Source organism: Bufo gargarizans, chromosome 10 (genome assembly GCF_014858855.1).
Source record: "Bufo gargarizans isolate SCDJY-AF-19 chromosome 10, ASM1485885v1, whole genome shotgun sequence".
Classification (NCBI taxonomy): Eukaryota; Metazoa; Chordata; class Amphibia; order Anura; family Bufonidae; genus Bufo; species Bufo gargarizans.
Genome location: NC_058089.1, coordinates 48849236 through 48872443, shown reverse-complemented (window position 1 = coordinate 48872443; position 23208 = coordinate 48849236). Strand labels below are relative to the sequence as shown.

Below are 23208 nucleotides of genomic sequence, written 5' to 3'. Positions count from 1 at the left end.
CCTAGCATGCATATTTTCTAGGCCATTCTCAGAACTTCCACAGAAGTAACTGGAACCTGCTGGGAGTTGTAGTTTCACCACAGGAGTGCTGACTGTTGTTGACTTGTGCAATAAGTTCTAGAAAAACTCCAACCAGAAAACCAAAACTGCCCCCATTTTTGTCACCCGCCATATACAGCTTCCCCGTACATCTTCCACATTGGATGATCGGAAAATGTACATATGCTGTAAATCTCTTGTCAGTGTACATGATCCTTTAGGTTAGGACAGGGATTAGTGACCTCTGGCACATCAGATGTTCTGAAACTACAACTCCCAGAATCCTCTTACCGTTTCTATGGGAGTTACGAGAACAGCCGAGTAATCCCTAGATTAGGAATACATGTGCGATGTATAGTGAGGCTACATCACAATATAATGAAAGTGAATGTAATAGTGTTGCAACCTGCAAGTCACAGCGGCGAGCAGCCGTCCAGAACCTGCTGAAATTTTGGCAACTTGAGATTCACAACGAGGCCACAATTATTTTCAATATGTTGCGATTCAGCAACGCGACCGTTCAACGTTTAGTGAGGGCAAAGGCACTGTGGAGCAGGGATTTCAAACTCTTGGGATTGCAAAACTACAACTCCCATCATGCCCCGAGATCTGCAGGCTGTCTGGGCACGACGGAAGATGTCGTTTTTCAACAGCTGCAGGGCCGCGAGTTTGACATACAGTATGTGCTTAGAGGAACAGCCTTACTGCCAAACTGACCGCTGGCATCAGTCGAGAAGGGGATGTCAAATCTCCTAAATATATCAGACCCCATGCCCTGACAGCCGGGGTCTAAGCACCATCTCACTTATGATTGGGAAGACTGGACACAACTGAGGCAAACTCTTGAAGGGCATCTGTCAGCAGCTTTGTACCTATGAAACTGGCTGACCTGTTAGCAGCTGAAGGCATCCGTGTTAGTCCCATGCCCATATGTGCCCGCATTGCTGAGAAAAATTATGTATTAATATATGCAAATGAGCCTCTAGGAGCAACGGGGGCGTTACCATTACACCTAGAGGCTCTGCTCTCTCTTCAACTGGTTCTCCCTCTGCACTTTGACAGGGCCAGGCAGAGAAAACAACATCATGCCTGGCCCTGACCAGGAGCACACTAAGTAATCACGGGGGCCCATAGCAACATTAATATTACGTCTTCCAAGCACAAGCAGTAAATGAGGGTTGGGGGGGGGGGGGGATACACACAGTTACGTGACAACACAAGGAAAATTTACCCAGTGATGTCATAGGGCTGGGAGAATGCACACTGATGTCACAATGCTGGGATAATGTACAGTGATGGCAAAGAAAAGTTTTGTTTTCATATATGCAAATGAGCCTCTAGGAGCAACGGGGGCGTTGCCATTACACCTAGTGCTCTCTGCAACTTCCCGCCCTCTGCACTTTGCTCGACAGGGCTTGGCAATGATGATTATACTGCCTGGCCCTGTCATAGTGCAGAGAGAACAGACCCTTCAAGTGTAATGGCTACACCCCCGTTGCACCTAGAGGCTCATTTGCCTATATTAAAACACCATTTTTCTCAGCAATGCGGGCACATATGGGCATAGGACCAACACAGATGCCTTCAGCTGCCAACAGGTCATCCAGCATCACAGGTACACATCTGCTGACAGATGCCCTTTAATCTCATGATGACCATGAAGAAATGTCATCAAATCCCAGGTTCTCCTCTTCCGGTCCCCTCCAGCATTCACCCCACCCTTTAACCTTAAGGACATGACCCTCTTTCTCTAATATGTGGTCCTAAAAGACATTCAAGTCCCACGGAGGCTCTGCTTGTTCCGACTGGCACCTCCTTACCAGAACATTATGTAATACAAGTGCATGGATCCTAGCCAGTTCAATAGGAGGTTTTGATGAATCAATGTGGTTTTGAGATAACTGCTTTAACAGAGATTAATATATATGACGACACTATAGAATAACTTCACAACCCCATTTTATATGGTGGCGGGGGGAGAAGAATTGGCTTCTCTATCCGGTTGCCTGTGTATGGATGGGTCCACCAGAGCCCCCTCTCTGACATCTATAGCCCCTCCCACGAGGCAGGGGGGCTGCCTGTAATACTATAGCCCCTCCCACGAGGCAGGGGGGCTGCCTGTAATACTATAGCCCCTCCCACGAGGCAGGGGGGCTGCCTGTAATACTATAGCCCCTCCCACGAGGCAGGGGGGCTGCCTGTAATACTATAGCCCCTCCCACGAGGCAGGGGGGCTGCCTGTAATACTATAGCCCCTCCCACGAGGCAGGGGGGCTGCCTGTAATACTATAGCCCCTCCCACGAGGCAGGGGGGCTGCCTGTAATACTATAGCCCCTCCCACGAGGCAGGGGGGCTGCCTGTAATACTATAGCCCCTCCCACGAGGCAGGGGGGCTGCCTGTAATACTATAGCCCCTCCCACGAGGCAGGGGGGCTGCCTGTAATACTATAGCCCCTCCCACGAGGCAGGGGGGCTGCCTGTAATACTATAGCCCCTCCCACGAGGCAGGGGGGCTGCCTGTAATACTATAGCCCCTCCCACGAGGCAGGGGGGCTGCCTGTAGTACTATAGCCCCTCCCACGAGGCAGGGGGGCTGCCTGTAGTACTATAGCCCCTCCCACGAGGCAGGGGGGCTGCCTGTAGTACTATAGCCCCTCCCACGAGGCAGGGGGGCTGCCTGTAGTACTATAGCCCCTCCCACGAGGCAGGGGGGCTGCCTGTAATACTATAGCCCCTCCCACGAGGCAGGGGGGCTACCTGTAATACTATAGCCCCTCCCACGAGGCAGGGGGGCTGCCTGTAATACTATAGCCCCTCCCACGAGGCGGGGGGGGGGCTGCCTGTAATACTATAGCCCCTCCCACGAGGCGGGGGGGCTGCCTGTAATACTATAGCCCCTCCCATGAGGCGGGGGGGGGCTGCCTGTAATACTATAGCCCCTCCCACGAGGCGGGGGGGGCTGCCTGTAATACTATAGCCCCTCCCACGAGGCGGGGGGGGGGGCTGCCTGTAATAGTATAGCCCGTCCACAGGGGAAGCTTTTAACACTCATTGCTTAGGGGGGGGAATAAATCGATTGATAAGCGGCTACTGCAGAGTGAAAGTGAGATAAGCACAGAAACCTTATCAGAGTAAACTACTCGCTATTGATTAGCACAAGTATTATCCCCATCCATAAAACACTGATAACATTCCATAAAACACTGGAGGAATCTGTACATGGAGAGGTTGTTGTGCGCTGGGATTGGAGAAAGGCGCACAATACACCCTGGTACGGCCGTCCGAACCGCCATTCACAGCATAGAGGCCAAGCCGTCCCCAGGGTCAGCGGACAAGGGCGGCTTTGTCTTCCCAGCGAGTACAGAGTGCGTCAGACCCACATTTGTGTACTTTATTTTACTTGCACGCTCGCTGCACTCATGGAAAAGAAACAAAAAAAACACAGCAATTTCCCAACTAATAAAAGAGAGGATATAGTGAGAAATGGTCATAAAGTGACAGTAAAGTCAGCGAGACGTCTCCAAGGACAGTCACACTTCAGAGGCCTAGGAACAGGAACTATTATGGATGCGCATACCAAAAAAACAGATTTGATGCCAGTCGTCTTTCACATTAGCTTTTTTTTTTTCTGGGCGGATCCGTCCGGGGGGGGGGGGGGACGGACGGATTTGTTTTCTACTGTGCCGGAGAAAACCGATTCGTCCCCATTGACTTATATTGTGTGCCAGGACGGATCCGTCTTGCTCCGCACCACATCGCGAACAGAAAAACGCTGCAAGCATTTGTGTCCAACCCCCAAAGTGGAATTGAGACTGAACGGAGGCAAACTGATGCGTTCTGAGCAGATTCTTTTCCATTCAGAATGCATTAGGGCAAAACTGATCCGTTTTGGACCGATTGTGAGAGCCCTGAACGGATCTCACAAACGGAAAGCCAAAACGCTAATGTGAAAAGTAGTCTTATTCTAAGGTAGGCGCCACAGAGGACAGCAGTGCCGCCGCCAGTAGCTTGGGAACTGCACCACGCCTAGGTAGGAGCCCACAGCAGGGGAACCGCACAGCCGGCAGACAGGCGCCCGCGACAGGGGTACCGCACCGCCGCCAGGTAGTACAAAAATGAAGGTAAATTTTCTGTAAAATTTACCTTCTATTATCATGCAACTATAGTCAGCCATTTTGGAGGCCATGAAGAACGGTAACCGGTCACTTATCATGCACACGAGTATGGTAACCCCTCCTTCTCAGCCCTATGGGGGAGATTTATCACTCATAGGAGGCGGTGCCATCAGTGACAGAGCTGTCAATCACCGATAGGACCGCCTCCTGGACCTCAAAGCCCAAAATAAACAGGAATTTAAATGAAATACAAGTAAAGCCTCATTAAATCCGTGAAAAGATGGTCAGTGATGACTCTGAAGATGCCAGTGGAGGACCTGCAAGTGGTCCGTGTGTCCATTTTTTACTGTCCGTGTGTCATCTGTGTTTCACTGTGCAGCTGAATAGCTTTCAATGCATCTTTTCCTAATGATCCATGAAACACGGACCCATAGACTACGATTGTCGCGACAGATCCGTGAACACGAACATAATAGAACATGCACCCGTGCTAAAACATGTGTGAATACACACATTAAAATGAATGGGGACGTGCGCTGTCAGAGGAGAACATGTACGGCACATGTATGTGGAACACTGACCTGTGAATGAGGCCTTGTACTGAATCTGCTCAGCTCCTCCGGCTCTAGAACATGCTGCCATATTTAACAGGTCCCCTTTAAGACACGTTTGGCTTGTATATTACAAATAAATATTTCCAGCTGAAATCATCATATAAAATAGTATTGTTCCTTTAACAATCATACAGCAACGTGCACGTCGGGCGGCCTCAGATAAATGAGCGCTTTTATTCCCCGGGCGCCTATAACGTGAGGCTCTAATTGGTCGATTACAGCGAGACAACCAAAAACAAACAACATCGGAGATCAACAACCGTGCCTACATGATCCCGGCAGGAAATCCATGACGGTGACCTCCGCTCTTCACAAACACTCCCCTGGGGTCCTCCGACAACCTCGAGAGGGCACATTTAAAGGGATGCCTTGTCATAAATATAATCTAGTGTCCTCCCATGGCAGACAGCACAGAGACATAAAACACCTATACGGATATGTGATCCAGCGTCCGCTCACTGCTGATGCGAGGGGAGGAGGTTATCGGCAGGGTAATAATTACTAGGTGTAGAATCGGGATAACAGCTCTATTATTCTATTGACAGAGCCATGTAAAGATGCCCACTGGCTGGATTAGTCTAATGCTCTTACAGGGGGGGGGGGGTCCTCTCTGGCCGCAGTGATGGTCTGACAGTGTTAGGGTACAACTACTCTGCGATTTTGCCCTCGAGACATGTCGAGTGTCCAAGTATCACAGATCAGCCATAGAAATGCGGTCGCAGCGCAACTCACACATTTGCTGCAACCCCAGAATTGCAAAAAAAATAAATTTAGCCAGCAGTGTTGGATTTTTGCTATTCTGGGGCAGCAGCACACTTGTGAGTCGTGTTGCGACCCTATTCATTTCTATGGCTGCCCTGTCACATCAGTTCTTAAAGGGGTATTCCGGTTATAGAAAGTTATCCTCTATCCACAGGATGGGGGATAGCCATCAGATTGGGGTCCTACCACTGGGGGAAAAAAATAAAAAGTGACTGTATCCGAGGGCAAACTATTCCCAACAATCAGTTCTGCCCTGTGTCCCTAAATGGCTGAAAACCCCCTCATCGGGTTATATTTACTTGCTCTTCCGGGCAATGCCTCAACCCAACATCAAATACGACTGTATATACTGGACAGAACCTGCAGAGCAAAGTCTTCACTGTGGGTGGACATGACTGGCAGCCATCGCTGGGGGCTCCATGATACCAGTGCCAACAGACCAGACTCTAAAAGACACTGGTGAATTCTAGTTTTCAGGGCTGACTGCATCTTCTATGGGCACCTAAAAAATCATCACTGCTGACAATAGGCAAACTGTATGGGGGGGGGGGGAGTGTAAATCACCATTTATAATCAGCGTCAGACAACTCGTTAGGCTACTTTCACGCTCGCGTTTTGTGCAGATCCGTCATGGACGGATCCGTTCAGATAATACAACCGTCTGCATCCGTTCAGAACGGTTCCGTTTGTATCATCTTTAACATTGTCTTGAACACCATTGAAAGTCAGAGGACGGATCCGTTTTCCCATTGTGCCAGATTGCGTCATAGAAAACGGATGCGTCCCCATTGACTTGCATTGTGTGCCAGGAGGGATCCGTTTGGCTCAGTTTCATCAAGCAGGCAGCGTTTTGGTGTCCGCCTCCAGAGCGGAATGGAGACTGAACTGATGCAAACTGAGCGGATCCTTTTCCATTCAGAATGCAGTAGGGCAAAACTGATCTGTTTCGGACCCCTTGCGAGAGCCCTGAACGGATCTCAAACGGAAAGCCAAAACGCCAGTGTGAAAGTAGCCTTAGATCGTCAACCCGCGCTCATTAAGGCTCTGCATCGGCCCGTGTAAAAGCTACGGCTACATGCACAGCTTGGTAAGAGCAATCCTCATATCTAGTGCACCACATGGATGGAGCGGCAAGACTAGCACGAATGCTACCATTCAGACTGGCGGATGTAGCCGAGCACCGTCTGTGGAAGTCCCATAGAGACCGAATGGAGCAGCAGCATGAACGCTCCTCTGATACGGGGGCACTAGTCCGCCTTTTTGTGATCAGTTCGATTCCTGCAGTCAGACCCCCATCGGTCACATACTTATCCCCAATCCCTAAATATATATATTTTTTTAAATAAAAATTAGACGTCATCTCTTTTTTGCGGATCAGTGTTTTCAAATCGAAAAATACTTAAGGTCGTACGCTTCAATTTCCCTTCAGCCTTGTGAATAGGAGCAGATATTATATCCACCTGGATTATGGCGTAAGACGGTATACACCTGGCCCCGGCATCTGGCTGCCGTCCATGGAGATAGAAGTGTGTATTTAATACAGGTGACAGATTTCCTCACTGCACCTTTAGACACAATTACAAAAAGGAACCTCCAAAAGTCAACGCCTCGAGGACCGTGTTTGCTTTCTGCTCCGGGCGCACTCGATGCAGGTTTTCAGGCAGAACTCCAAAATGCTGTCCGTGCGATCAAATAGCGAATCCAAACACTAAAACTGCTGCGTGCCGAGGCCGCGAGCATCAGACGTCCGTAACATGATCCCCTCCAGAGACGCAGTGACCCAGGACAGCCCCGCACTTCCATACACTGGATGTACGACACTTAAGGGTTTACATCCATTGTTGCATAAGGCTTGCAACGTGGTCGGATCAATATCACAGGCATCGCGTAGATATCGGTTTACTGCACGGGTCTGGATTGTTTTACTGTAGGAATACATAGAAATACTGCTGATTTAAAGGGGTTTTTCAGGAGTTAAATACTGATGGCCTGTCCTCAGGATAGGTAGTCAATATCGGATCATTGGGGTCCCGCACCCTGCACCTGCTCCGTTTGGGCACCTAGGCCTCCTCACAGCGGTACAATGTATAGCGGTTGTGCAGGTCTCAGCTGCTCTTACACCATGTGACTGATGAATGCAACATGGCTGGACTAGGAGGGGGCCGCAATGACCACCAGCCTCTTCAAATGGCTGATCGGCCAGGGCACCAAGAACGCATTGAGACCTGGAATCTACTGAATTAGAGTGCATTAGCACGAATATATGTATTTTGCACAACGCAGATACGCAAAATATAAGGAGAACGTTAGTGTTACATCCATTTTTAATGCCTATTCTTATCTGCAAATCAAACAAAAGGACATGTTCTTTTTTGCAGGGCCGCGGAACGGACATAAGGATGTGGATAGCACACGGTGTGCTGTCTGCATTTTGCAGCCCCATTGAAATGAATGGGTCCGCATCCAAGCCGCAAAAAAAGGGTTTACGCCAAGCAATAAAATACTCTGCTGAGAACACAAGCACAACAGCAGAGTCATTGGTGGTTTCCCAGGCTGCAAATTACTGGCAAATCGATATTTTCAGCTGTGGAACCAAGCGACGGCATCAATTATATAAAAAAGGGCATCCGTCAGCAGATTTGTACCTATGACACTGGCTGACCTGTTACATGTGCACTTGGCAGCTGAAGGCATCTGTGTTGGTCCCATGTTCATATGTGCTCGCATTGATGAGAAAAATTATGTATTAATATATGCAAATGAGCATTACCGTAACACCGTTCTCTCTGTTCTCTCTGCAACTAGCGCACCCTCTGTACTTTGACAGGGCCTGGCAGTGTAAAAGTTGTCATGCTTGGCCCTGTGCAAAAGGTGCGGCAGTTGCAGAGAGAGCAGAGCCTCTAGGTGTAACAGTAACGCCCCCGTTGCCCCGGATTATACAGGGCACACATACTGTACACCATGAACCTACACTGGGAGAAGACCACTTGGCCGTCAGTGGCACAGAACTGGCTTAATAAGCTGGCAAAGGAGCAGGAGCGTGCCACGCTTGTCTAGAGGGCCATTTACAGCCGCTCCACTGCCGGGTGGTAAAGAGTAAATCCGATAAGCAGATTTAAGGACTGGAGTTACAGGTTGGATGAGATTTTCTAATTCCTGGAAAGTGAATGTAACCGGCTGACAGGCAGCCATGCCCATGACTCTGGGGTGCTTCGGATTATACTATTGTGTTACACACAATGCCAGACAGACAAGAGTTTCTGGAAAGACGGCATCTAGTAACGAGCTACCTGTAACCTTGGAGGGAGAATTCAAAGGGCAGATTTGACAAACCTTTATTGCCTTCTGCCTCTGCATTCGGCAGACTCACTTTATTTTAATGGGGTTGTCTGGTTTCAGCAGGAATCCAGACAACACAGGGGACCCAACTGGCAGATCCTGCTCAGGTATTCCTGGCTGCAGCTGTAATATACTGGCAACACGTGACTGCTGCAGCCAATCACTGGCCTCAGTGGTGCACTAAAGAGCCCAGGGATTGGCTGCAGCAGTCATGTGTCTATGTACCGTCACCGCTACAGCCAGGAGACCCGCATGATCTGCCAAGTAATGATCACTACTTCTTTACTGCAGGTAGATCCTGCGTTGTCCAGTTTCCTCCTGAATCTGGACGTCCCCAACAAAGCTTTACGCCCATCTTATAATGGCATATCCTACTAATCTGCATTGACATTACTATTGTTGGGGGAGGGGGTTTAACCCCCATTCAAGTAAACGGCATCATGCTACAGACCCCTGCACAGTGGGTGGATGGGAGCGCCACCATGCAAATTTGAGAAAATAAGCCATTATTCTGTAGACTGGCGGGGTGAGGATCATGGCAATCCGACCATCTCCTGCGAGCGCCACTGCCTTCTCGCAGCCTGCCAAGCACAGCGCTGTACATTGTATATTGGCTGTGCCTGGTTTTGCCCTCAGCTCCATTCACTTCTGTAGGGCTGAGCTGCTCCTAAACCAAAGTGCCTTCTTAAACAGCTGATCGGTGGGGGTCCCGGGGGTCAGATCCCCACCACCTATCCTGAGGATAGCTCACCAGTATTAAAGTCTTGGAAAACACCCCTTTAAAAATGTCCCCCAAAAATAAAAATTACAGTTTTTAAAATCTATTTTCATTTCCAAAGTTTTTTACATACCTATAGGGGCAGCTATCTTGCCTGACCTGTTGCAAAGCCAATCTCTGGCACCACAGTTGCATCAGGCACCCACAAGGAAGAACCGCCTGAGTGTTGTGGGCAGGCTCTGTGCAGGGAGGGACGGCAGGTGAGCAGCAACAGTCGTCTACAGTCAGTGATGACTAGCTTTATAACAGAGGAGTTACCTGTAATCCAGTCTCATTAGGAGAGGCCTGCTCACCCCGCCCTCGGCGTACACGGCACAAGCTGAAAACTGACAGAAGTATTAGGGTCATGTTCACACGTCAGATTATTGGCAGGGGTTTAAGCACACAGCACCTGCGCAGAAACCACCTCCCATCGTTTTCAATGGGAGGCCGTGCTACGGTTTATGCGGTTGAGGATTTTTCACGTGCAGCTTTCCAGATCTAACCGCGGTTACCGTGCTGCCACTTCGGGAAACCGCGGTGGGAGTACGCTTGTGGTTTAGCTCCGCAGAGTGGCACCACACCATTCAAAATGAAAAATCACGGCAGAGGTCAAAATGAGAAGTGCGAGGGCTCAGGGTGCGGAGTAAAACTGCAATATTTCAGAATGGAACACCTCCACGTAGGCGACGTGCTCCGGGGTTCAGGAGCCGCAGCTCCGTCAGTCGGCTATAGGCAAGGCTTTAAATCCTGCATTTTGGCAGGACCGCGAGATGATCATCATCAGTTTGGGCCGTCGGGGACACTACCAGCAGTGAAAATAATAATAATAGCAAGACTTTATTTTTCCTTGCGCGGGATGCTTTATGAGCAGTTCTGTCTATTTCACGGCAAAGCCGCAAGCAGAAGAGAAGAACGTGGCTTATTTGGTTGTTGGCTCTTCCACTCGGTACGCCCACACCCATAGACTGCTGGGGGAGACCCTGCATCCTATGTACGCTCTATAACGGCCCACGTGGTGCAGAAATGCTGTCAAATATTGGAATGTACGCTACGCAAGTATATCTTTCCAAGTTCTATTTTTTTTGCGGTGCGGTGGCGCAGACAGAACCACCACAGAAGCACTCCGTAGCATTTCTGTTCCATTCACGAAGATGCGGGTCTACATCCGTGATGCAGAGTGCACATGGGCCGCAATATGGCCACGGGCACACAACATTCGTGTGCAAGAGGCCTTAATAGGCAAGTAAAACATTCATGACAGATCCAAAGGACCTTTCTGACACACTTGACTCCCAAACCCCTACACCTCCATTTGTCAATGTATGGCTCAGGTCTTTCCCTTGACGTTTGTGGGACGTACGGAAAAACCGCTCCCACTGCACTGAAGCCATTTCAGCTGTTTGCATTAGCAAATGGGGGTCCTGGTTATTTTGATGTGCGGGCGACTCAGACATGGGTCCCCATAGGGCATTTATAGCATTTTCCGGTAGATGGGATATGTTTCAGATGGAAATAATCCTTTTAGAACAGGGATCTCAACCTTCTGCACTCTAGCTGCTATGAAACTACAACTCCCAGCATGCAGACTTACTCTGCTGTTCTTTTAACTCCCATACCAGCTGCATGCACTGCAGACATAGCGGTGAAGCACCCGATTTACTATCGAGTAGATGATCTGCGGAGCATTGGATCCCTGACAATCAGATAGGCCATCCCTTGTGAATGGCTGGACAACCCCTTTAAATCCTCGGCATGCCACTGTATGCTTTCCAGCAAGTCATATTACAGGTGTCGCTGGGGACCTTTTTTTACACCAAAATTTAATGTTCTGTGGGATCATAACCTGCATCAAAGTTTATACAGTTGCTTCTTAAAGATGGAACATACACCCTGGACGAGCTTGTCGACATGAAGACATCTGACCAGGGCTATGTTCAGGTATGCTGTACATACCTCTGCAGGCGTGTGATGGAACATGTCACTACCCCCCACCCCCACAGATCCTGTATGAGCCTGGGAGACATAAGCCTCCATAAGAAGTTTCACACGGAGGTGCGCAACTCGGCCATGTACACGCCCCAGCATTTACAATCTTAAGCCTGGACGGCAGAACGGCGATTATTTCATGCTCCGATACACTGTAGCAAATCAGAGCAGGCGATATTTGTGCCAATGATGGTATTTAGCACAACGAGGATTGTCTAGAGCGCATACTATTTAAAAAAAATAAAAAAATACTCAACTGTAATAATAATAATAAAAAATAAAGTCCAAATTCTTCAGCAGCAAGCAGAGATCTTGAAAATGGTTATAAATCAATACACAAAGTGGTGATCTTCTCATTATATAACACAGGAATAGAGTGGTATCCCCACCATATCCACAAGACACGCCATAAGTCTCTGATGGACGTGAGCCAGCAAATGGGTGTGAACACGTCGGCAACCAACTTTTTCCATTGCTCAAGGGTTTTTTCGAGATTTAAATTTTTAACCGATGACCTATCCTCAAGACCCCCGCCGATCAGCAGTTTGAGAAGGCACAGGGTCTCGCAGCTTTTCCCAAGCCATGTGACGGCAATTTCATCGGTGACGTGGCGTAGCCCAGCCCTATTGAAGTGAATGGGGCCGATCTGAGATACCAAGCACAGCCGCTATACAGCGTACGGTGTCTACTCCGGTCTGATCAGCGCGGGTCCCGGGTGTTAACCTCCCCCATCAATCAGAGACTGATGCCCTATTCAAAAGGTAGGTCATCAGTAAAAAATCTCAGAAATCCCTTTTCAAAAAAATAAAGCAACTTTTCACATATTTTTGATCCTAAATAACCTGACACTAGGTCTGTAGCTCGTGTAAGGTCCTAGATGTCTCCATGGTTACAGACTACAAACAAACTCTGCGTAGTCTGATCCTGCAGTCATACCCCCTTACATCCCTCTGCTTTTTCTTGAACGTTACTTTCAATGGAAGGAATAACACACGACTGCAGGATCCGACTACATCCGCCCTGTTTGCAGTCTGTAACCACAAAGGTTTGCGTAGGAGCTGTACACTCAAAACGGTACATGGTTTTCAACCAATGCCATTTGGAAAGTTACTTTAAAAAAAAAAAAAAAATACCAAATGGATAAAAATAATAAACGGTTGCAGGTGTGTACACAGCCTTGATATTCTTGCCGGATGCCATGTACTTTCCGGATGGGAATCCCTGTATAGCGATGCATCGCCCGAGTCTGTACAGACACCGTTAACCAGAGCCGCGCCAAGGATTATGCTGTGAATTTCAGGGGCCGATAGAACGAGGAACAAAACACATGGCAGAGTCAGCAAGAATTACATTAATGTTACATCTACAGCGGGCGCGAGAGAATCACAGGGCGGCACAAATGTCTGAGCGCTCAGGTTCTGGCCGGCTCTGCCGAAGGGCAAAAAAAACGCTAGACTGCGGCTGAAGCCCCAGAAGCTGAAGGGTTAAAGTGGAACACTTCTTCAAAAAGCTCCTTGGAAGACGTCTCACATCAAAGTAGTGAGAGGCAGAAAGACACTTTACACAAAATGATGCAAGACTCCAAAGTATAAAATGTGGAGAGAGGGGAAAAAGAAAAAGAAAAAAAAAAAAAGGGGGGGGGGGGGCGGTGGGATACACGCGTTTGCCTGATGCAACCTTATTTTGCAAGGGGTCGGCACTGCAAAAATCTCTGTTCTTATTCTATAGCAGTAGTCGACAAGCTGTGGCTATCCTGCAGTTTCCAGTATGCCCCGACCACCAGCAGATGCCAGAGGGTCCCCGAAGTAACTCTCCTGCCATATTATGGAGGTATCATCCCCTAAATTTTAAAAATCTCCTACATAAAAATTCAAGTATTTCTGTGTACAATTCCTACACAAAAAAAAAATATGCACAAAGCCATCTTGTGAGTGACGGGACACGTCGGCCTAACGTCTAAAGACAACCAAAGGGTGGGGCACACGTCCAACAGGTCAGACGGTGTAGGCACCTACCTCGTTGACAAGGTGAAAGGTAAGACTTAGTTGTCAAGGTATTAAAATAAACTGCAATAACTTTGGGGGGAAAAAAAAAAAACAGTACTAAGGGGTATGTTCATATCAGCGTTCAAAACCCAGCGGATGAACAGCCTGCCGGAGTTCACTGTATTCAGCATAGCCGGGTAATGCCAGGACCCACAGGTGCCCCATTCACTCTTCTTCTTACATCCAAGACTGTTAGGGTCCAGTCACACGTCCGCATGTGTTTTGATGATCCGCAAGACACAGACACCGGCAATGTGCGTTCCGCATTTTGCGGACTGCACATCGCCGGCACGCTCATAGAAAATGCCTTTTCTTGTCTGCAATTGCGGACAAGAATAGAATATTTTTTTTTTTGCGGATCCGGAAGTGCAGATCTGCAAATGCGGACAGCACATTCCGGACCCCATGAAAATGAATGGGTCCGCACCTGTTCCGCATAATTTGCGGAACGGATGCGGACGTGTGAATGGACCCTTACACCACTTTTCAGACTGTACATTTGGTAGTCTGAGACACTACCTTTTTGTCCCAACCCGCTCTTGGACTGGCCAGAGCTAGGAAGTGTCGGGGACTACCCAATACACATTGTGCACCAGGTAGTCGGAGAGGCGCCGCGGTCATCTTGGACGGCAGAAGAGGAGCCCAGGAACTGGTGGATCTGCAATGGAAAAATTTGTAAGACAGTGGCAGGTAGGGGTGGGCGATATGCGATATAAATTTGTACCACGATATGGATTTTGTGCACATCACCTATATCGCCGGACTGCGATATCACCACGGAGCGGCAGTTCCGATCGGAGTCCCAGCAGTGTAATGCTGGGGCTCCGATCGGTTACCATGGCAGCCAGGAGTCACGCTACTGAAGTCCTGGCTGCCATGGTACGTAAGTGAGCAGCATTATACTCACGTGCGCCGTGGCCGCTCCTTCTCATAGGTCTGTGCGGCGCATTGCTAATGCTATAAGCATTAGCAATGTGACGCACAGACAGAAGAAGGAGCGCCCGGCGGCCACGGCGCACGCAAGTATAATGCTGCTTACTGACATACCATGGCAGCCAGGACTTCAGTAGCGTGACTCCTGGCTGCCATGGTAACCGATCGGAGCCCCAGCATTACACTGCTGGGACTCCGATCAGAACTGCTGCTGCCACCAATGATTTGGGGGGAGAAGGGGGCCCCTGCCACCAATGATCAATACTGTGGTGGGGGGGGGGGCGCACTGCCCACTGCCACCAATGATGGGGGGGACCCTGTGGCCACTGCCACCGATAATACTGGGGAGGGGGGGGGGGGGGGGGGGGGTTTGAGTTACAAGAAGGGGCTGATAAGAGGGAGAGGCTGATCAGAGGCTGGCTGCCATGGTCAGCTCCCTGCTGTTGTGTGCACAAAGCACAGGGCAGCAGGAAGAGTGTAAAGTCCTATTCACCCTAATAGAGCTCTATTAGGGTGAATATGACAAGGGTTCTAGCCCTTAAGGGGGCTAATAGTTATTAAATAAAAAGTAAACTTTTTTTTTTTTTTTTTTTTTAACACCCCCCCCCCCCCCCCCCAACAATATACATCGCATATCGCACATGCTTAAAATTATATCGCAATATAGATTTTAGGCCATATCGCCCACCCCTAGTAGCAGGTGTTCCTTTTCCTCCCCAGTTAACATGATTTTTTTTTTTCTTGAACTGGAGGGTTCCTTTTAATTTCCAGGAGGATTAACAGAGGAAGGGAACAACACAAAGTTCTAAGAAAAGATGCTCCAGAATTGCCATTTCATGGGTAATACAAGTACGATAATTAATAAAAACAGACATGCTGCGAGGGGGGACAGGAGCAAGGCGATTGCTTGAATAACAACCATCCAGAATGGGACAGAAGCGGCGCTCAGAGCGCTCCTTAGCTTTCATCAGCTCTGCCCGGCTTAGGGAGAGACGTATAAGGAATCCATATTTCACGCGCTTGAAAAGCCAAAAGGGGCTGCACAACCCCCTTCCCCCGCCCCCCAAACTAACCTTGAATTGATATCCATTTTCCCAATTTAGTGAAAATAAGAGGTCAACACGAAGGGGCAGGTAGTGGCCTGAAGTATCCGGGTTCACCGCTAGGACCTGGTGCCGGCTGATGCTGCGAGACTGCCTGACAGTCTTCATTACTTTCACACTTGTGTTTTGAACGGATCCGTTACAATAATACAACCGCATGCATCCGTCATGAACGGATCCGTTTGCATTATCTGTAACATAGCCAAGACAGATCAGTCATGAACCCTATTGAAAGTCTATAGGGGACGGATTCGTTTTCTATCCGGTCAGAGAAAACGAATCCGTCCCCATTGACTTACATTGTGTGCCAGGACGGATCCGTTTTCTCTGACCGGATAGAAAACGGATCCGTTTGGCTCAGTTTCGTCAGCCGGACAGCAAGGCAGCGTTTTGGCGTTCGCCTCCAGAGCGGAATGGAGACTGAACGGAGGCAAACTGATGCATTCTGAGCGGATCCTTATCCATTCAGAATGCATTAGGGCAAAACTGATCCGTTTTGGACCGCTTGTGAGAGCCCTGAACGGATCTCAGAAACGGAAAGCCAAAACGCCAGTGTGAAAGCAGCCGAAATCGCACAGTACAAACCCAACCTTGCCAAACTAGAAGCCTAAGGGTACACCAACACAAGATTTAAAAAAATAAAATAAAAAGAAAGCGGATTTTGTGGCAATTCTCACATTGAATCCATTTTACGTGTGGATTTTGGTGCAGATCTGTAGCACGTATCGCCCCTGGGTGCTGCAAAAAGGTGAAAATCCTCAGACAGGACGATCATGCTACAGATTTCAGAACCCAACTGCAGGTCCGTTTACAGGGGTAGCGTCAGGCAGCGCGTCAATGAGATTTGCCGCTACTGTAACATTGCTGCGGTTTGCCGCCCACGAATCTGTATGGAAAAAAAAAAAAAATGCTCAATTTCTGCTATGTGAAGATGCAGCCTAAGGATACCTGCGCACAGGTAGGGTTTTCAAACCAGAAATTCCTGACAGATTAGAGAGAGGATTTCTCTGCATTTCTGCACCAAATGCGCGTGCGTTACCTGCAGACATTGAGGCCGACATCACCCCCTGCAACGCAAATCTGCGCAAACAATGGACGTGCTGCAAATTTCTAAATCTGCCCCGCCGGTCAATATCAGCACAGTAAAAAACAAAATAAAAAAGCAAAAAGTACATTTTGGGAGTCTAAGAACACGATTCCCATCTATTCCATCACTGCCGTCAAGTCCATATGATGCCAAGTCCATGTGCCCTCATATGTGCAAATGCATGCTCACAGGGACGCGGCATCACAGGCGTGGGCGCAGCCTTTAGACAGGGGAAAAAAAAAAGTGCTTTTCTGTAGAGAAACCACATCTTCCAGGAAATACTCGCCTGAGCAACATGTTGCGCAGTGCGTTTTGCAGCTGACCCGAAACGCATTACAAGTCACCCAAGGCTTATGGTGGATTGACCCTCTCTCTTCTAACGTGACGCACCTGGGCGACGGCTAGCATGGCAAGCCAAAGCTCCGCAGGCGGCGTCCAGCGGTGTAATCACATTTCTAGAACCAGAGATTTGATTCATCCACTAAGTTACAGCCCGTGGCGGAGCACAGCCTCCTGTGATCACGAGCGCAGCGGCTGACCGGCCACAGAACAAGATTAAATCGGTGGAGATTAAGAAGTCAGATTTGCAGAAACGTCGCCACTCTTGTCCATGGCCTGCAGGTAAAGGGGTTTTCCCACGAAAACCATTCTACAGTTTTCAAACCAGCCCCTGGATCTGAATACTTTTGTATAGCGCCACCTGCTGTTTGTTCTTTTCTTATTTCTCTGTCCTGCTCACCGAGATGGCCGCACATGCTGTCTTATCCTTCCACTGCCTCCAGAGCTGCGATAGGGAGAGATCTCCAGCAGAAAGGTCACGCCCCCTGAGCGCCAGCAGAAAGGTCATGCCCCCTGAGCTGTCAGCTTGATATAAATCTAGCAGAGCAATGAATGGTTATATATTATTATTTATTTATTTATTTTTGCGGTGCAGACGGATCAAGTTGAAGTGGTCTCGATCCGTCCTGGCCGCCACAAGGACGTTGCCTGTGCATTGGGGACCGCAAATTGCAGTCCCCAATGCACGGAATGATGCACAACGCTCGTGTGCAAGAGGCCTAACCCTCACCTGGGCTGGCCGGATACGGCCGGGGGTCACTAAAGCAGCAGAGCGATCCGTGTTATGCGGTTTATGTAACACTTATTCACTTCTATGAGAGTTGCTTAACTAGGGCGGCACAGACGACTCAGCCGTCTCCGCAACGCCAAGATGGGTATTTCAATCTTGGCCATGAATATCCCTTTAAAGGGTACATCCACAAAAGGACAGAATTGTGGGTATTTTGCAGAAAGAAAAAGAAAATCAATAAATAAATCAGCGCAAAAGCTGAACTGCGGTGTAGATTCTAGGTCGGCAGCCTGTCAGTTTATCCTGTGGATTTCACCCTCAGCAAATGGAAAAGATGCAGATTTTGCTGTGGATATTTCCACCACTCTGCGACGGATATTTTCCACTGTAAGGCTCTATTCAGACGTCTGTATGACAAAACATGTCCTATTCTTGTCCGCAATAGCCGACAAGAATAGGCATTGTCTATTATAGGTGCACATGGCATGTGTCCGTGTTCTGCAGATCCGCAATACACTTACGGACGTGTGAATGGACCCTAAAGTAGTCCCCGTGTGGATGTGAAAGAGGAAATATCGCCTCTCCTGATATGTCTGTGTTAGGCCTCCTGCAAACGAACGCGCTGCGTGGCCGTATTGCGGACCCGCAGTACACAGGCACCGTTCCGTGTGCATTCCGCATCACGAATGCAGACCCATTCACTTTAATGGGTCCGCTATCTGCAAAAAGAAAGGATATGGCCTCTCTCTTTGCGGAACGGAAGTAGGGGACAACACCCCACGGAGGCACTCCGTAGCGCTTCCGTTCCGCATCTCCGGATTTGCAGACCTATTCAAGTGAATGGGTCCGCATCAGTAATGCGGAATGCACACAGAACGGTGCCCGTGTATTGCGGATCCGCAATATGGCCATGGAGCGCTCCCATGTAATAGCAATACTGGAGCATCTATACTTATGGCCACATTATGTTGTTTCTCTGTTATTCCTACTAGAAGTTGATGCTGCCAGTTGGAGGAGGAAAGGGGGGGGGGGGGGTCTCCGCACAGTCTGACATTGGCCGCACCGATTGGACCAAGCAAGGACACACCCCAAGTCAGCCGTACTTCTAGCAGGAATAATAGATGAACGGCACAACATAAGAGTCAGAAGAACAAACACTCCATAACTGTCATTTCATATGAAATACAATTATTTAATGTAATGGTGACAAATTCTCTTTAAAAGGACCTTTATTACTGTTCCACATGACTGCTGGGGCCCCACCACATCGATTGAATAGGGGCCCCGAGTTCCCTAGCTTCTCCTTACTGCATAGTCACAGCATTCATTGCGTCCGTGGAGCTGATGGAACCACCGCATATTCAGACGCCTCACTGCGATCATGCAGTGAAAAAAGGGACCCCGCTCTTATGATTGGCGAGGTGCCAACGGTAAGAGACGCATCTATCCTGTAGCTGCTTTTTCCTCCCAGAAACAGCGCCACTCTTTCCCTCAGGTAGTGTCAGGTATTGCCGCTCATCCACGTGCACTCAAATGGGACTGAGCCAAAATCACAGATGCAGATGGCACACGGGCCACCCTTCATTTCTACGGGGCCACAAAAAAATAAAAATTGGACGACAGCACGCGGATGTCATCCGTGTTCTTTCCGCATCCGCAAACAAGAACAGCCCCTTCCAGAAGACCTCATGCAGTCAGTGGTCAAGAATAGGACGTGTTCTATAATCTTGCGGAACAGACATGGGTATGTGCACAACCCGTTTTTTTTTTTTGGGGGGGGGGTTAGCGGACCCATAGAAAGGAATGGGCCTGTGTGCAATACGCAAAAAAATGCAGATCGGACACGGATATAAAATACGGTTGTGTGCATGAAGCCCAACAGGAACAGAGGAAAGTGGGGGAGGCACGCGGCCAGTATCCGTATTTTGCTGACATACGATCGTGTTCATGAGGCCTAATATTGAAAAACCCCTCCAAAGCACCATAAACCACAAGCAACATCTGAGGCGGGTCTAGAAGGAGCCCATGTAGATGATCGACCCGATCGCATGGAGAAAGGCGCGTCCAGGCGACGACCGGCGTCAATAAAAACGAGTTCACAGTGGCCATATAATGTGGTTTAGCATAGCCCAAAGTAGGTCATTAAATCATGTAAATCCTTCCTAATCCTATGTAAACGCCAATAAAAACACGCCCCAAGGATAGACACAAGATCGCAGATACACGAGTCCCAAGCCAGCGTCTGCAATGACACTACAACTCCCAGCATGGTCTGATATCTAGGCGGTCGTCGCAGGCACAGATATTGCAAGAACCTTAACGAAGGCAACGAAGGCACTGCACAGGTGGGATGGGGGGGGGTGCTAAGTAATCTGGAGAAAGGAGGAGGGGCCAAGGAGACGGCAGACGTGAATGACCAAGAGGTAAGTTATTCTGACCTACAAAACTCCAGCCGCACGGGGACAACTCAACCGCCCTCCGCTATCCAGGGATATCATGAACTAGATTACAGATCCTGTGCTTGTTCCGAGATAAGCGGCGCCACCTGATCCCCATGGCGCCCCGTGCACATTCCTGTCCGTAGGGTCTGCTCTTCTGGATTACCTATAAGGGTAGGTTCACACTGGTTTTTGTTTTTTTTTTAGGAGGTTTAGGGGCAGATTTTTCAGTCAAAGCCAGAAATGGATGGGAAAGGAATCGGGATTTATACCTTTCCCCTGCTGCATCCACTTTGGCAAAAAATCCTCAAAACCTAAAAAAAACTGAACCTACCGTCAGCATGGGGGCCCTTTGCCATTCACCGATACAAAGAGTCGTCATCGTTCCTCTGTAGCTCCTGTTGGCCACACTCTGCTGTTCTCCACGGACATAACTCAGCCCATAGGGGGACAATTTCATCGCCCTCCATCCCAGGTAATCAGATCGGGCAGATGCCAGGTTTCTCTCAGGATAAGCGGCGCCACATGTGCCTAGCAACACTTGACAGGAAAACACTCCTCATGGGGAGCACGGTCCTGTCCGTAGGTGGAGCTCTTTAGGGTTTTGGTGCAGTTTTATGGGTCATATAGAAGCACTAATACAAAGCGCCTCTTGGCCACACTCTACTTTGCCCCACGGACATAAGGGGGACAACTCAACCGCCTCCATCCAGGGTAATCATGAATCAGATTCTGGGTTTCTCCTGAGATAAGCGGCGCCACAGATGCCAAGCAACACCTGACATGAAAACGCTCAGTCCTGTCTGTAGGGGGCGTTCTTTGGGGTTTTGGTGCAGTTTTATGGGTCATATATAAGCACTAATACAAAGCGCCGTTCCTCTGTAGTGCCTCTTGGCCACACTCTACTTTCCCCAATGGGCATCATTCAGCCCATAGGGGGGCAAATCAACCGCCCTCCATCCAGGGTAATCATGAATCGGATTGGTCAGATTCTGGGTTTCACCCGAGATAAGCGGCACCACATGTGCCGGGCAACATTCGACATGAAACTGCCCCTCATCATGTGCACAGCCCAGTCCGTAGGGGGCGTCCTTTGCGGTTTTGGTGCAGTTTAATGGCCGATGTATAATCACTAGTACAAATCACCGTTCCTCTATAGCTCCTCCTGGCCACACTCCTCTGTACTCCATTGACATTCAGCCCATCAGCTCCAGTGGGTGGAAATAATGATGGCAGAACGGTACGAGATGGGGAGCCCCCCCATTTATAATGGGTGGGGGGGGAATTGACAGCACTGAATAAAGTTTTTCAGAGCCAACCATCCAATCCATAGACTGTCTGTCATGGCAGCCCTGAGAGTGGTCACCCAGCTTTCCCAGGGGTCTGTCTGTCATGGCAGCCCTGAGAGTGGTCACCCAGCTTTCCCAGGGGCCTGTCTGTCATGGCAGCCCTGAGAGTGGTCACCCAGCTTTCCCAGGGGCCTGTCTGTCATGGCAGCCCTGAGAGTGGTCACCCAGCTTTCCCAGGGGCCTGTCTGTCATGGCAGCCCTGAGAGTGGTCACCCAGCTTTCCCAGGGGTCTGTCTGTCATGGCAGCCCTGAGAGTGGTCACCCAGCTTTCCCAGGGGTCTGTCTGTCATGGCAGCCCTGAGAGTGGTCACCCAGCTTTCCCAGGGGTCTGTCTGTCATGGCAGCCCTGAGAGTGGTCACCCAGCTTTCCCAGGGGTCTGTCTGTCTGTCATGGCAGCCCTGAGAGTGGTCACCCAGCTTTCCCAGGGGTCTGTCATGGCAGCCCTGAGAGTGGTCACCCAGCTTTCCCAGGGGTCTGTCTGTCTGTCATGGCAGCCCTGAGAGTGGTCACCCAGCTTTCCCAGGGGTCTGTCTGTCTGTCAGGGCAGCCCTGAGAGTGGTCACCCAGCTTTCCCAGGGGTCTGTCTGTCTGTCATGGCAGCCCTGAGAGTGGTCACCCAGCTTTCCCAGGTGTCGAGTCAGAGGCTGATATTACATGGAGATTTTTAGATTTCCTTGAGAATGGACCTGCCCTTTAAGAGGGTGACAACAGAGAGTAAAGGCACATAGGTGAGGCGGGGTGTGAAGGCGAATGGCAAGATGAGAGGGGGCACGACATGGGGGGGGGGGGACATTTACAGAAGCTACATGAGGGGATGACAGAACACGGTGACTCGAGGGCACCCCGCCCGACACCCTGACAACCGCAATTACCTCAGCCCGGCTGCAGCAACGCTCCCTCTTCTCGTCTTTCCTCAACTGACACACCACCTTTCAGGCCGCGCTGCCCGTCCCCTCCCTCAGCCGGCAGACACGCCTAGCTCGACGCTGATTGGACGAATGTACCATACGTCATGGAACAGGCAAGAAGACCCTGCCTTGTGATTGGATGATTTTTCTGGTAAATGGAAGAGGGGGACCCCACCCATCCGTCGCCAGGGGGGGCTCAGCGAAGGATGCTGGGTAAGGGGTGGGTGATGATGATGATGGAGAGCCAGGATGAGCTGAGGAGGGGGACGGACGTCACGGATATGGGGGGCTTAATACGAAGGAAGTGCGAGCCTATAGGGCCTGAGGCATTATGGGAGGGTTGTCTTAGCAACGGGAAGAGCGGGATCCGTGCGGCATCATCAGTGTGACGTCAGGCCCGGAGGATGCGGGGAGGCGCTGATGTCACTCAGCAGAGTGGAGGATTCTGGGAAATGAGCGGTACCCGGCGGGCATAGAAAGCGGATATGTCATCCCCGTGCCCCAGCTATTCCCGGGCACTGCGCCTCATACCAGAGGTGGCACCCCCCCCCCCCTAATAAACTGGCCTCATACCAGAGAGGGCACCCCCCCCCCCCCCCGTAATAAACTGTCCTCATACCAGAGAGGGCACCCCCCTAATGTACTGACCCCATACACAG

The 23208-nt window shown here is 49.8% G+C and overlaps 1 protein-coding gene across 4 annotated transcripts in view; it reads right to left on the bottom strand.

Moving 5' to 3' along the window:
* The window catches only part of LOC122920335 (fatty acyl-CoA reductase 1), a 68184-nt gene extending 45542 nt beyond the window's left edge, over positions 1 to 22642 (bottom strand). For all 4 annotated transcript variants that reach the window (XM_044269763.1, XM_044269764.1, XM_044269765.1 and 1 more), the window contains exon 1: positions 22514 to 22642. The gene's annotated coding sequence lies outside the window, so the exon portion shown is untranslated. The remainder of the gene's footprint in view (positions 1 to 22513) is intronic.
* Positions 22643 to 23208: the final 566 nt, after the last annotated feature.